The 9,591-nt window shown below is 48.8% G+C and overlaps 1 pseudogene; it reads left to right on the top strand.

The window, feature by feature from the left end:
• The first annotated feature begins 2,299 nt into the window (after positions 1-2,299).
• On the top strand, positions 2,300-2,396 carry LOC137505844 (U2 spliceosomal RNA; annotated as a pseudogene).
• The last annotated feature ends 7,195 nt before the right edge of the window (positions 2,397-9,591 follow it).

Raw genomic sequence — 9,591 nt, 5'->3', positions numbered from 1 at the left:
GTGTTCTGGCTAACTGCAGCACTTTCTACTATGACAGTCTCTGTAATAAATCAATGTATCTTTCCCCTGTCAGACTTGTCGGCCTGTGTCTGGAAGGCTGCCAAGTTCTTCAGTGTTGTGGTTCTGCTATGAACTCACCCTTTCTGGCCCCTCAATGCACACTGCCTGTGTGTTATTTAGATAAGAGAGAAGAGAGAAGAGAGAAGCTGCTCTAATCAGCTGGATAAATCGTCCTCTGAGCTGGCTGGGCTTTCACATACTGAGGAATTACAAACAAGGGCAAAGCTGTTTGCAGGAAGAAAAGAGCAGCCTGAAACTTCAGTGCATGAGAACAGGGGGAAAGAAACACACAAATGATCTCTTGAGATTCAAAAGGAAGGCTGTATACAGCCTGCTTGTGTATGGATGTATTTTCTATGTGTGGACATACTGTACATCAACCTACTTCCTGTTTTGGTGGCCATTTTGTTTGTTTACAAACAAACTTTTAAAAACTGTTTTTAACCACTTTTAATGCGGCGAGGAGCGGCGAAATTGTGACAGAGGGTAATAGGAGATGTCCCCTAACGCACCGGTATGTTTACTTTTGAGCGATTTTAACAATACAGATTCTCTTTAATGTTTTATGTCTCTGTTCAAGCAATCAGGTTCAATATCTGGTCTGACAAAAATTCTACCCAATTTGTAGAGATTTCAAGAGACCCTGAGATGAGCAGTACCTCTGCAATTATACTTACCTGGGGCTTACTCCAGACCCATGTCGTCTAATCCCTCCCTCGCTGACCTCTACAGCTGCTCCATCCAGTAGATATCACCCCCGGTGTTCTGTCTGGCCACACTCTTCTGCGCATGCGTGGCCTGGCCGCACACGCTCCCCCTGTCGGGAGCAGACTGCATACGCAGAAGCCCACAACTGGCCATGACTGGCCAGAATACCGAGCCGGTGAGGAAGGTGAGTAGGGCCACGGACCTCATGGGGCTAGAGGAGGCCCTAGGTAAGTATAAATGCAGGGATATTGCTCCTCTCAGGGTCTCTTTAAGTTTGATGATCCCTTGTGAATTTTGGAAAGATTTGTAGTGGGTGAATCTGACAGAAAGATTTGTAGACTTTCAGTGACAAGATGCAGTGTTAGAGTGCACATGACTGGTTTCACTATTACGCTGGGTGTCATCAGTTTTTATAAATGATGTCACACAGACATTCTTACTGGCGAAGTTATGTTTCCATTCCCCAGAAGATAATTAAAGACAAATCCCTGGCTGAAGTGGTCAGATCTCCTACAGATGCTTTCCTCTGAATACCATCATCAAGCTTAAAGCGGTATAAAACCCTGACATAATATTCAATAAATGCATGTTTTCCTACTTTTTATATGCCATACGGTTAGCATATTTGCTTTTGTGCATAAGTATTATTATTCATTTAGACATTATACGTTCCTAAAGTACACTTATTTTACTCTGAGAGCTGCCTTTGCATTTTATTTATAACTGCTTTATTCATCCTCTGACTTAATCAGAAAGCATCAGAAAGCATTTATGCTTGTCTGATTTTGTTCAGGGGACCCCGCAGTGTGAGAGAAGGCTTTGTTTACATTTCTCACTTGATACAATTAAACACAAGATAACATTATGTAAAGTTAGGAAGCTCTGCTGGAAGAGAAGCTTCTAAAGCCTGTGTTAACCCTTTGAATGCAGTTCTAGTTAAAAAAAAATGCTGGTTGTATATAATATGCTGTAAATAATCTATTAGAGCAAAGTAGAAATGCTGGGTTTCATTCCGCTTTAAGACAGAAGATGAAAGATAAAGTTCTGATGAAAATGTCCACACAGATTACACTGAGAGACATACACAAACTTTATTTTAACAGTCATTTGCCATGTCTGGTCAATAATAATAATAATAATAATAATAATATTAATAATAATAATAATAATAATAATTGTATTATTATTATCATTATTATGTAAATGTGATAAGCAATCAAAGCACTGATCAACACTTAATAAGTAGGGCGGTCTCAAAGTAACCATGCGGTTAAACTGATATGAAGGCGGCTATATTTATTTCCATTTTAACTATAAAAATTGCCAAGCTGTCTTGGGTGGGATTTGCCTTCTTAAAACAGGAGGCATTTGCGATAATTCAGCTTTAAGTGAACATCTGTGGTTACCCACAATGCACCACTACTGAATATGCAAATTATCTATTTATGCTCCTGAAGCCAGGCTTACATCCAGAACCGCTGGTGTATAGCAAGACAGCTATAGGCTTGCTATACACCAATGGCTCTGGATGTAAGCTTCTCGGTCTTTTGGCTAAGATCTAGTGTAGTATCTGTTCTTATCAGCTTCAGGGGCGGATTGGCCTCCGTAGTATGCTCTTGCCACCCAGTTGGACCGGGGCTGGGGGTGCATTCTGAAAAAGGAATTGGTGGCAACATCAGTTTCTCTAGTAGGAATGTACTAATCATACGTTCCCTTGATCCTGACTACACAAACAGATCTACCATGATTGAGGCTGAAGGGCTGAGGGCTTTGCTTAGGTGTACTGCCCCAGGAGTGGCGATCCAGGAGTGCCTGGAAAACCCGGGGCCTGGGAAACCCTGTGACGGAGTAAGGCAATAAGGTCTGTACTACCTTGTATGCTTAGCCAACTAACGCAGCTCCCCGGCCTTTTGTCTGGTAGAGTGCAGAATTTTTATAACGCCGGCCGCAAGGTCGGGGCCAGCTTGCTGGCACTGGGGACTTCGGTCCCCGACTAGGGGTTCCCTCTCGGGGGAGCCGACCCTGGCCAGTGGGCAACCATGTGGAAAGTCGGGGACCTCCAATCCTTCGTCGGAGAACCCCAAAGCCTTCTGCGCCGAAGGCAAAGATGGAGGTTCCTCTCTGTTGGGACAACGGAAAGGGTCCTGCTTTTGTGGGGCCCGGGGCTGCTCATGCACGTTTTTGTGGGGTGTTTATTAACTTGTACTTTTTCCGAGCATGGCCATAAAGCCTTGCTTACTCCGGGCTCCTGTTGTGCACAACAGGAGCCAAGAAAAAAATAAATAAATAAGGTACTATGATTAAAATATGCCCATATCAGTTGCATGCTTGTTTCGCCTGTGTGATTCAGACACTACTGCAACCAAAAGGTGTAGAGCTGCCAGGCAATTGGCATTCTTTAAAATGAAATAAATATGTCAGCCTCCATATCCCTCTTACTACAGCGTCCCTTTAAAGGGTCTATCTGCAGATGAGCAGAGAAGAAGAAGCAATTTGCAGTCATACTGTCTGCCACTTCTTTTTCAATAATCCGCACAGACACGCATTCGTTTCTGTAAATATTCTCGGATTATGTCAGATGTCATCATACACTCTGTCTATATCCCGCAGGGTTGCTTTAGACAAAAAAGACAAATAACATTGAATCGTGCTTTTCTCCTGGCGGACTCAAAGCGCCAGAGCAGCAGCCACTAGGGCGCGCTCTATTGGCAGTAGCAGTGTTAGGGAGACTTGCCTAAGGTCTCCTACTGAATAGGTGCTGGCTTACTGAACAGGCAGAGCCGAGATTCGAACCCTGGTCTCCTGTGTCAGAGGCAGAGCCCTTAACCATTACGCTATCCAGCCACCTTTACACTATTATTAAAAAGAAAAAAAAATCAACTTTTCAAAAGAAAAAAAAAGATTCAGTATAATAACAACAGATAAAATGGAATTATATTAAATGGCAAAAAAGGGGAGGAGGACATTAAAGAGACACTGTAACTAGGAAAACTTCCCCTGGGGGGTACTCACCTCGGGAGGGGGAAGCCCAGGGCCGGATTTGTACTCTTTACCGCCCAAGGCCACTGTCACCAGCTGCCCCCCTTTGGTATAGGTAGCCAGATAACCCCTCCCCTCTTCCCTCCAGTATAGGTAGCCAGATAACCCCTCCCCTCTTCCCTTCAGTATAGGTAGCCAAATGACTCCTCCCCCTTCCCTGCAGTATAGGTAGCCAAATGACTCCCTTAATCCCTCCTTTTCCCACCCCCTTTCAGTATAGGTAGACAACTCACCTCCACACTGCAGCAGCCATCAGTGTCATTAATTTCTCCACTCGTCTCCAGTGCAGAAGCTTCCTCTTCCCCTCTGTCTCCAATGCTGCCCAAGTCCATAGCCGCCGGCCACAATGCAAACGTGCACAGAGAGCAAGGTGGCCACTGCACAGGCAGCTGGTAGGGTTGAGCTGAAATTTTCTAAATTTTGCGTTACTATAATTACGCATGCGAAATTTGCTATTATGATGCAAAATTATGGTAGCGTAATTGCCATTAAAATCGTAATTGAAAATACCATAAGCGTAATTTTCAACGCGTAATTTCGCATTTCGTTCATAACGTAATTTCGCTTTAAACCATAACGTAATTTCGCGTTAAACCATACCGTAATTTCGCATTTCTTCGTAATTTCGCGAATTTCGTAATTACTTGTTAGCTATAAAAAATTACTTGTTTGCATTAGCCAATCAGAAGCGAATCAGCGGTAGTCAGACGAACGCTAACAAATTTTCGCATATAAACGCTTTTTCGCGTTAAATAATGTAAAAACTAAGCATGCGCAGTTCAAGGGTGTAAACTACGCTTACAAACGTTTGCATGCAAGGCAAACGTAATTTCGCAATACCCACCGTAACGCGAAAACGACGCGAAAATTAACGCTTACAGTAATATGAACTATCGCGAAATTACGTTATGTAACTACACTTACAAATGGTTGCATGCAAGGCAAACGTAATTTCGCGATACCCACTGTAATGCGAAAATTACGCTTACGCGGAATGTCGCGAAATCCTTCTTCATTACGATTATGTACTTACGGCCATAATCGTAATTACACTAATTACGTGAAATTTCGCGAAATCGTAATTAAGTCATTACGCTCATCTCTAGCCGCTGGCAGCAGAGCACTGCGGTCAGGCGCTCACTTGATCTCCCTGCATCGCAGCACTTGCAAGCTTGCACCAGTCTGCTGCTTTGGTGCCCTTGCTCCTGTGGTGCCCTATGCCATGGCCTAGGTGGCCTTGCCCTAAATCTGTGCCTGTGCTGTGCTACAGGCAGCTGCAGTACGTTAAGCAAACGTTTGTGAACAGTGTGTGACTAGCAAAAAGCCAGACCTTGTCCAATGAGATAGCAGCAGCTGGAGGCAGTTACAGAAGGCCGGGTCTCATGCACTTGGTGTGGGGGATGAAAGGACCAGGGGCAGCACCAGCAAATAGTACAGAATACAGAAGGCAGACTCTCTAAGTACCCATTTCTTAATTATTGATTGGCCAGCGTTGTTACCGTGTAGACAGCAGTGGGTACAGGACTCACTTTTACGTGTTGCTGACCCCTCCCAATGTCCAGTTGTGAGTCACTTTTGACTATGTGTGTGTGGTGGAACACTCCCACCACGCCTCTCACCTGTAGATCGCTTGATTGACCAGTTCCCCTGTGTGACGTGATTGATTCACTTCACGTTGCCATGGAGACCTCGGCACTAGCCGCAATAGTGGACACCAGCGGCCCAACCTTTTTTAGGTGGGTGTGTGTGTGGAGAGAGGTGGTAGGATACGGCTTCGGTTGGGGCGGCTGGTAAGGTCGGCCTTGGGCGGTAAGAAGTACAAATCCGGCCCTGAGGAGGATGACCCTGCCCTTGCGAGCAGGGCCGGCCCGCCCATGAGGCGGGGTGAGGCGGGTTCCTCAGGCGGCAGGAAGTGGAGGGGCGGCACCAGATGACATGGCTGTGATAGCGGAGGGACAGAGGGAGCCAGAGCCGCGGTGAGGGCAGCCCGACCTCTCCCTCCCTCTCCCCGGGCCGCCCTCCATGCTCCCCCCTCGGACAGCAGGCAGCAGAGTTAGCGCGCAGGGAAGCGCTGCTGTACACAGCTGTTACTCACCTCCCTAGATCCGATCGCCGCTCCCGCCCTGCTGGTCTCCTCTCTGCCTAGCCGGCTGATACACACGCGGCTGCTTCCTGTGTAAACAGGAAGCAGCGTGTGTAATGTATCAGCGGCTACATTGCAGAGAGGAGACCAGCAGGACGGGAGCGGCGATCGGATCCAGGGAGGTGAGTAACAGCTGTGTACAGCAGCGCTTCCCTGCGCGCTAACTCTGCTGCCTGCAGTCCGAGGGGGGAGCATGGAGAGCGGCCCGGGGAGCGGGAGGGAGAGGTCGGGCTGCCCTCACTGCGGCTCCGGCTCCCCCCTCCACCATTATGAGGGGGCACCTAACTACTTAACCTATACTGGGCAAGCTACCTATCTATCCTATACTGGGGGGCACCTACCTAATCTAACCTGTTTTGGGGGCAGCTATCTATCCTATACTGGGGGGCACCTACCTAATCTAACCTATACTGGGGGCCAGCTACCTATCTATCCTATACTGGGGGGCACCTACCTAATCTAACCTATACTGGGGGCCAGCTACCTATCTATCCTATACTGGGGGGCACCTACCTAATCTAACCTATACTGGGGGCCAGCTACCTATCTATCCTATACTGGGGGGCAGCTACCTATCTAACCTATACTGGGGGGCAGCTACCTACCTAATCTATACTGGGGGGCAGCTACCTATCTATCCTATACTGGGGGGCAGCTACCTATCTAACCTATACTGGGGGTACCTACCTATCTAACCTATGCTGGGGGGCAGCTACCTATCTATCCTATACTGGGGGGCAGCTACCTATCTAACCTATACTGGGGGCAGCTACCTATCTATCCTATACTGGGGGGCACCTACCTAATCTAACCTATACTGGGGGCCAGCTACCTATCTATCCTATACTGGGGGGCAGCTACCTATCTAACCTATACTGGGGGGCAGCTACCTACCTAATCTATACTGGGGGACAGCTACCTATCTATCCTATACTGGGGGGCAGCTACCTATCTAACCTATACTGGGGGCAGCTACCTATCTATCCTTTACTGGGGGGCACCTACCTAATCTAACCTGTACTGGGGGCAGCTACCTTTCTATCCTATACTGGGGGGCACCTACCTAATCTAACCTGTACTGGGGGGCAGCTACCTATCTAACCTATACTGGGGGGCAGCTACCTATCTAACCTATACTGGGGGGCAGCTACCTATCTAACCTATGCTGGGGGGCAGCTACCTGTCTAACCTATGCTGGGGGCAGCTACCTATCTAATCTATACTGGGGGCACCTACCTAATCTAACCTGTACTGGGGGCACCTACCTAATCTAACCTATACTGAAGGGCAGCGACCTAATCTAACCTATACTGGGGGGAAGCTACCTATCTAACCTATACTGGGGGCACTTATCTAACCTGTATTGGGGGCACCTACCTACCTAGCTAGCCTATACAGGTGGCAACTATAGTGGCTACCTATACTGGGGGCATCTACCTAACTAACCTATACTGGGGGTACCTACCTATCTAACCTATGCTGGGGGCAACTATACTGGCTACCTATATTGGAGGCACCTACCTAGCTAACCTGTACTGGGGGCACCTACTTATCTAACTTATACCGGGGGGGTGCCTGCCTATCTAACATACTGGGGGCAACTATACTGGCTACCTATACTGGAGGCAACTACCTGGCTAACCTATACTGGGGGCAACTTTACTGGCTCACCCATGCCTGGCCACCTATACTCGGGGGGGACCTATAGCTGGCTACCTATACCGGGGGGGGCGCAATTTTTACACCCTCGCCCTGGGTGCATTTTAGCCTAGAAACTGCACTGTTGCCGCCGGCCTCCGAGTCCGACGACTCCGAGCTCTGCAGCCTCTCCTGTCTCCTCCAAGGCTGCACGCTGGTGACGCTGCCTAGTGCCTAAGCCTGCTGATTTGATGGCGGCGGCTGCCGCCCACTCTGCTGCCCTGGCTGCGGCTGATTGTCACGGTCAGTCACTGAGCAGCGAGCGCCGCCGACGTGACCGTGACGATGATGATGATGAGGCTGGCTGGCTGCCGCCGGCCGCCGCTTACTGGCCCAGCGCGAGATCCCTCAGATCCGAGATGGAGCATGCCCGCCGCAGACCGCAGCCGTCTGTCCCCTGCCGGTGCAGGATGCATGCTGGATGCGGATGCCCGCCCTTCGCCGCCGCCAGACCCGGAGGGAGACCCAATCCCTGGTGAGTCAGTCACTCACTTTGCTGCGTCACTCAGGCTTTCCTTCACGGACACGGTCGGTTGTGTGGGGGATGTAATGTTATGTAGAAATATTGGGGGGGGGGGGGGGCGCCTTTACGATCTTTGCCTCAGGCAGCAGAAAGTCCAGGACCGGCCCTGCTTGCGAGCTTACACTCTAATGGGTAGTGGGGGACACACTAGGTTAGGGGGTGGAGGCTTCCCCCGTCCCCCTCTGTCCCATGGGGGTCTTGCTGCAGCCCTTCAAACCCTGTGTGACAAATCCGCCAGCCTGTTCAATCTTTACCTTTCCATGGCGCTGTTGCAGCTCTCCGCTCAGAGATAGGCGGAAATAGCCGATCTCTGTCAGGTCCGCTCTACTACGGAGGTGCAGGATACTTATGCCTGCGCAGTAGAGCGGACTATTTCCGCCTATGGCCTCGTTCACATCTGCTGCGCTGAAAAACGTGTGAAAGCGCATGGTAAAAAACGCATGCGCTTCTGCGCGCTTTAGTGTGCGTTTCTGTGCGTTGCGCTGCGCTTCTTTAAAGCACGTTTTGCTTGTTGTACCAGCAGCAGTTGTCAATAAAACTTTGTTTTTGCATGTAAATGTATTTTTTCTCCAATTAGGGGTAAAAAACGCATGCGCTTCTATGCGCTTCTATGCGCTAAAAAAGCGCACCCATTCACTTGCATTGATGTGCGCTTTCCAGCCCAACGCACAGAAATGCATGCAACCCTACGTTTCTGTAACGCTGCTCAGCGCAGCGCACAGATGTGAACCAGCTACATTTAGTTACATGGGAAAATAAATACCTTGCTGATCGCACAGGGCAGTGCGCTGTAAAAAGCGCACAGAAACGGCCCTGATGTGAACGATACTGTGCCTTCTCAGTACAGATTTTCTTTAAGTGCTGCTTTTGATTCCATACAAAAAGTAAAAATTACCTTATGCAAATCAGGAATCTGCTGGTGGAGGATTTCTCTATCTGTTGCTATTTGCTGCCCTCTACTGGCTCTGCAAAGCTATAACTCAACTTTGCTCAAATTATACCATCACTTCTGTTCCAAATTATATTTGAAGGGAGTCTGAAAAGATTTTAAAAATAAAATCAGATACTCACCTAAGGAGAGGGATGCTCTGGGTCCTATAGAGCGTTCTCATTCCCCTCCTGGTTCCCATGTCCCCCCCACAGGCTGCCCCGTTAGCAGTCCACAACCATTCGGTCATAGACTGCTCTCTTCCAGGTTGGGTTGACTTCGGCAGTCTTTGGAAAAACTCGGATTCCGAAGACGGGTCGATCCGTACTGCGCACGCGTGATTGCCGTCTCTCGAGCACGTGTGCGTGCGCAGTACAGAGCCGCCGGTCTTCAGGAACGAGTGATTCAAATGGAGGAGCCTGAGGGGGAATGAGGACACTGTAAGGAGAACAGGAAGGCTCTGTAGGACCCAGAGCCTTCCGTCTCCTTAGG

Source organism: Hyperolius riggenbachi, chromosome 4 (genome assembly GCF_040937935.1).
Source record: "Hyperolius riggenbachi isolate aHypRig1 chromosome 4, aHypRig1.pri, whole genome shotgun sequence".
NCBI lineage: Eukaryota > Metazoa > Chordata > Amphibia > Anura > Hyperoliidae > Hyperolius > Hyperolius riggenbachi.
This window is presented reverse-complemented; position numbering and strand designations above follow the sequence as displayed.